Below are 6,268 nucleotides of genomic sequence, written 5' to 3' on the forward strand. Positions count from 1 at the left end.
TCTCAATAGGAATGCTTATGTATTCTGCAGTTACTTACACATGCTGCAGGCAGCACAAGAGCGTAAAAATACAGCTTGATTTACTCTGGTTTATTTCCTTATCAAAGAAGATGAAATAAAATGAGAAACAGTCTGCTTCAGACAAGGTATATAAGGAATTACACAGGAGGGGAACTGAGAGAAGATACGTAATGAAACACAATGGAAAAATAGAGACAAAAGAAGAATTGGTGGGAAGCGTTCCCAGGGCAAACATAGCAGTCGGCATGTGCAGATACACTGAGCAACAGGGAGCAAAACAAACAAATCGTGCTGCAGTCACCAACCCTTGAGCGTCTTTCACATTGCCCTCTCATAAGTGTGATCAGAAGCCTTTTCGTAGTTTAAAATCAACATTTAATGCATGCCCACTTTTGCTTACATCCACACAAGTATTCTCTCTGTGTGCATTACATTACATACAAAAGATTTCTGCCATAGATTTCAGTGACATCCAGCCCCCAAACCATGTCTCCTCAGAGAAAAGGTGGTACAAATAACTGACTCCCTACAGCAACTCTAAGTATTATCAACGAATTATTTAATCCTGATTAAGAATAATTAAAATACGTTGCACCATGTCAAAATCAAATGTGGAAATGAAATACAGCAGCCTAAAACTGCTCTTCTGTCTGTCCCGCATGAGGAGACACTGGTGTTTCTCAGCCATCACCTGCTCAGTAAGGGCTAGACTTCACACCTTTCCTTTTCTAAAACTAAGATCTTCCAAAGAGTCATTTGGTTCATTAAGCATTTAAAATAACAATTTATTCCTATGCTAATGGGCAAACAGATGCACAGTGTTAGATGCTGTGTTAGTAAAAAGCCCCTGTAGGGTTCTGGGTAAAATTCAAGCTAAGTACTGGAAATCCTTATCTAAATTGAGAACATTACAAAAACACTTGATAAAGGTCAGTGTTTCCACACTGAGACATCTTGTGGCACATAAGACATACTGCAGTTAATAAGAATCAAACGCTCCGACTGTAAATTCAAGTGGTGGCAACGTGAGCTTGAGATCGTCCTGTTTTGAGTGGGTTCTACAGCACGGAGCTAAAAACCTGCGCGTTCCTTAACCCACAACACACTCTCTCCTTTGCTTTTTATTTTTCTCCATAAGCAATTTTTATCATTATGGTAAATCGTACATTGGCAGCTACAGACACAACAACAACTACTCAGGTGGGTAAGTCTGCCTCAAAATCTTCTGTGCAACAGATGGGAGTGCAAGTCAGCTTTACATCAGTTTTCTGCTTCCTACTTTGTGAGCAAGCACTGCTCGTAGCCTGCTGAAATACTGCAAGAAATACTTGCTTGTCCATCACAGCATCCAGATCTGCCGTGCTGCCCGTCCTGCCGCTCAACAGCACTGCTTCCCCCACCCCTCCTGTGCCAGCAGCATTATTCTCCTGCAGGAACACCACAGAACTCTGCCCTATCTGCCTCACAGATCGAATACCACAACCGAGAAAGGACAAGAGTTATTCCATTGCTTATTAGGATGTAATTATGTGCTCCTAAACCAGAACTGCCATTAACCTTAAAATGAATTTTCACATGAAGTAGTTAGTGATTTATAAGAGCTCTGAATTACAGTGCATTACTAGAAGGAGATTTTAATAGTAAAAGAAGTAATGAACACTATAAGAAAGAGTTTATCGAGGTGATGTGATGGAAGTACAGAGTTCTTGAAGCTACTAAAACTCCACATATTTCAGGAAAATTATGTAGCCATTATTGCCCCTCCAAAAGAAAAGCTGAAACAGAAATATTACCCTTTATCAGACATCGGGAAATAAAGGAGAGCTCAGGCACAAATCCTTACAAGAGTGGGCCTCGTTAGTGCTGCTGCTCAGAAGTACTCATTTCCTTCATTATAGTTTAACAAAGAGATATGCACAGTTCGTGTATTTCCACATCTCGACTCAACATCAATCCTCCAGCCCTCCGAAATTCCAAGCTCAGTTATGTATTCCAGTTCTCCGGCAAAATTAGACTGAAACACGGCATTGAAAATAGCAATCTGCATCTGGACATTTACATATTTGTTGCATAAAAGACACATCTCAGATCTGATGCCATTTGATATGCTAAATTCTGCTCAATGGCAGCATCAACAGCCAGAATCATAGAAGGGCCTCGGTTGAAAAGGACCTCAAAGATAATCTAGTTTCAACCCCCCTGCTACAGGCAGCGTCACCAACCACCAGGCCAGGCTGCCCAGAGCCACATCCAGCCTGGAAAGAAGTAATAAAAAAGAATAAGAAAGAAGAAGCACTGTGTTCCTATTAGTCATAGAGCCACCAGAACATCCTGAGTTGGAAGGGACCTGCAAGGATCACAGAGTGCAACCCCTGGCTCCACACGGCACCACCCGAAATCCAAGCCCTGTGTCTGAAAGCATCGTCCAAACACTTCATGAACTCCAGTGGCTTGGGGCTGCGACCACTGCCATGGGGAGCCTCTCACAGGGCTTGAGTGTTCCCCATCCAATGTGAAACTCATCCAATACTTCATATTAACTATCTAAGCATACTGTATATATTGTTTTTCAAAATACGGCTCTGAGTATTATTCTTCCACCCGACAGACCAAGGAACACAGGATATAAGGGCAGGTGACCTCCCCTTGCTGCTGACACTGAAGTTCCCATTCCCACATGCAGATAAATTGTTTTTCCTTCTAAGAACCATTACAGAATCCACCTGAAGCAAGACAAGATTCTTTTCACTGTGGTATCACGGGCAGAGAGAACTTGGTTCCAGGGACTTCTTTAGAAGGGATTTCTTTTTAACAGGGAAACAATACATCCCCAAGCCTTGCAGGGAACACTGAAACAGCTCATTTAACCAATGATTTCCTCTCTTTTTATCTCAAATAAACTTTTTTGCCCCGGTATTTATTAGGAAATTGTTCTCTTTGAAAGGTAGAGCTGCTAAAACAAAGGCAGGAAACTCAGCTCCACAATCTGCTGATCCCTGCTTGCTTCTCCTTTAGCCATTTGCAGCTGATGGATTCTGTGATCACTTCCAGCACCACGAAACTTCCTTGGCAAGAGGCACTGCATGATCCGTAAGTCTGTCTTTGAACGATCTGATCATTAAAAGCCAAATGTACAGAGACCGGTGAATTTTTCCACAGTTCATTTTCAATCAAAAGCAATCTCAAAATAGAAGGTTATATTAAATACAAAGCTATATTAAATCACAATAACTGAGCTCAGACGCAGGTTCTTGGAGTGCTCCAGATAGCTCTGACAGCCTGGCCATAAATTCTAACAGTGCCTGCTGCTCGGTGCCTACACTCGTGTGGGAGCCCTACGTTGATTTTCTAATCACGAGAGCAGATGTTCAGCTGATGTGAATCAGCAAACCGCCCCCAGAGCCAAAGGAACTACCTTTAATTTGTACCATCTGGGGATCTGTTTTGCAGGCTCTTTCTGAAGGAAAAGAACGCAGCGTTATCTTAGGACTCATCTCACAGTAGCTTCCAAAGAAACGGACAAGGAAAATATCTAATGCTCTTTAACTAGAAAAAAGTCATTATGTGGCGTTTCCACTTCAAACAGGCCGTGTGGGAGGACATCCCCGGGACATTTACAATACTTTGGCTCTAAGGAAGCACAGGAAGAAAGCCTGGTGAAGGACAGTGTTCAACGAGCACTACAACTCATTTGGCACAGTGACATCAACAGGCCCTTGGATTTATTAACATCTGATACGGGCCGGTGCTCAAACCAAGTGCAAGAACATCCCCCAGTAATTTTAGTACATTGTTCAACATGATGGCAGTGTTATAAATGGAAAGGTGCTGAATCCTGCTGAGTTTGGGACGGTTTAGGCTGATTTTCGGTTCCTTGCAGTTCATTGTTCTGAGTGTTTGCAATGTTAGAAAGCAGGTTCCTAAGCACTGCTAAAGGGTAGTTTTTGCAAGCATGAATACATTGGGTTTTTTCTCTAAACACAGCAAAGCTAAAATGCAATGTAGCCAATGACTCTAAATGGACACAGAAAAATAAAGGGGACACATGCTTTTGAATGAGACAGAAGCATCCCGTTGCATGAGAGAATGCCCCCCGTGTGAGAATGAATTTAGCCCAAAGATATGAGAGCTGTAACTGCTTGCAGAAAATTCCCTAAACGTTATTTCTGCTCATGCACTGTAGCAGCACCTGCCATTGATTACATGGGCTGTATTATCTTTCAAAGCAGGGTAAATCATTTCTCTCCCAGCCGCAGAGCAGCACTGTGATGTCTTCCTAGGGGTAACTGCAAGGCCTGAGATGAACACAAACGCTTGCCAGGGGTGGTTACATTTCAAACTGTTAGATTACTGTACTACATGTTGTGTATAGTCAAAGAGTTTGTGGTCTGCATATTTCACTACTGTCATGCAAAGGCCTTCAGGCAGCTTCCAACAAAAAGCAACTTTAAACAGCCGAGGAACAATTTAAAAAGCACAGTGAAAAAGTGAGGAGAGAAGCACAGGTCTAACACAGTGACATCAAGGAGGACTAAATGTAACAGCAGCACTACATAGAGTAGAAATCAATTTTTCTCTTAGATTTCATCTTAAAAGTTGTGCCGTCTTTTGCAAAAGCGCAACTTTGAATCAGTTCCCCTAAAGCAACCTGGGGCTGTTATTCAGAGGGGAGGCCAGAAATACAAGCACAGTGTGCAGTGCTATGGCGTGGGGTCTGCTCATGCTAAGGGCTGTGTGCTGACTCGTTTCTGGCACCATTACGCCTCCACCTGCCCTCTCCTTCAGCAGAAAACAGTCTGTCATCACCTCCATCTCTGTCTAGAAAAGCTTTTGATGTTAAGGAGCTACAACAGAGCACTTTGGGGAGAAGTGAAAACAAGTGCAAAAGAGCCTGAGCTGTTTCACAGGGCCTGAGCAAACCGTAGTGTTTTACTTGAACGGGTCCTGTTCAACCTTATGCAGCCAGCTCTGTTGTAATGATGCCCATTTCAAAATGAAGCCCACTTTGTGAAGCCCAGTTCCGTGTTATCAACACTTTTTTAATGTCTTTCCCAACTGCAGCAGCATTCCCAGCTGATCCCAGTTCCAGTTCAGGTATTACTTGGTAACGGCTGTTTTAACGTCCAGTAGGAAGAGTTGGATTCCAGACTTGGAAATGCTGCCTGTAAAACGAGAGCATATATAGCTGTGTTTGCACACCAAATAAAAGATTATCAGAGAACTCCCTACCAGCAGACTAATATCCACTTTTTTGTTAATACTAGCTATTCCATTTTGAGCCTGAAAAGGCACATAAGCCCAAGGATTAATGAACATTTCTCTATGTACGAAACAAATCTTCTCAGCTTTACATAATGTTTTGCTCCTTACACTACAGAGATAGGTTTCCTGGCTATGAGAAGCCATTTCCAGCAACTCATTTTACTCAAATGAGCCAAAATTTCTGCTTTTTGTTAAAAAAAAAGCCCACCAGACCAACGTCACGAGATGAAGAGCTCAGAACTGCTCTTCAAAACAACCCTTCCACGTGCTGGGAGATTTGCAAGGCAGATCCGAGGTAAAATCAAACCAATACAAAAATAAGTTGGTAATTGTTCCTCTGAGAGCTAAACAGATTAATTAGACTGCAGTTAAACAAAACGCACTTGATTAATCTCTGATTATGTCTTCACTTAAGACAGGCTGTAAATTACTCTTCAGCTGATACCAGATCAGAACTACAGATCAAAGGCTGCTGAAGGGTAGTCTTCCTCTGAACATACATAATTCAATAACAGCCAAGCATGCTCTTGCATTTTATATGAAGGTACATGGTAAGAAAACTGTGCATGCCAGAACGGCCTGTTAGATCTGTGGTTGCAAGGCAGGTGTCGATTTGAAGGCAGGTTCTCCTAGGAATGCCGAGTGATTCTCAGCTATTTTCAAATGGTTACTCATGAAATGACACGGCTATTGCTCAGTTCCTCCTTTCGGTCAGTCTTTTTCCAAGAACCGAGAGGTAGCGCTGAGAGAGATGATTTCATGGAAAGGTCACTGTTACTAGTTGGGGCATCGAGTCAGTTTTGGTCGCTAGAGAATGTGCTGGCTTTCCAATTCCATCCTTCCCAAACTACATGCTGTGTAATCAGTCAGTGCTCGGTGTGGGGACAGCGGGAGGTGGCAGAGGCGATAAGTCGGCCTGTTTAGGTTAGCAAAGACAAGGAGATGGTAACCAAGGGATAAAGCTTTTATTCCTTTTTGTAACTTC

The sequence above is a fragment of the Excalfactoria chinensis genome, chromosome 9 (genome assembly GCF_039878825.1).
Source record: "Excalfactoria chinensis isolate bCotChi1 chromosome 9, bCotChi1.hap2, whole genome shotgun sequence".
Lineage (NCBI taxonomy): Eukaryota > Metazoa > Chordata > Aves > Galliformes > Phasianidae > Excalfactoria > Excalfactoria chinensis.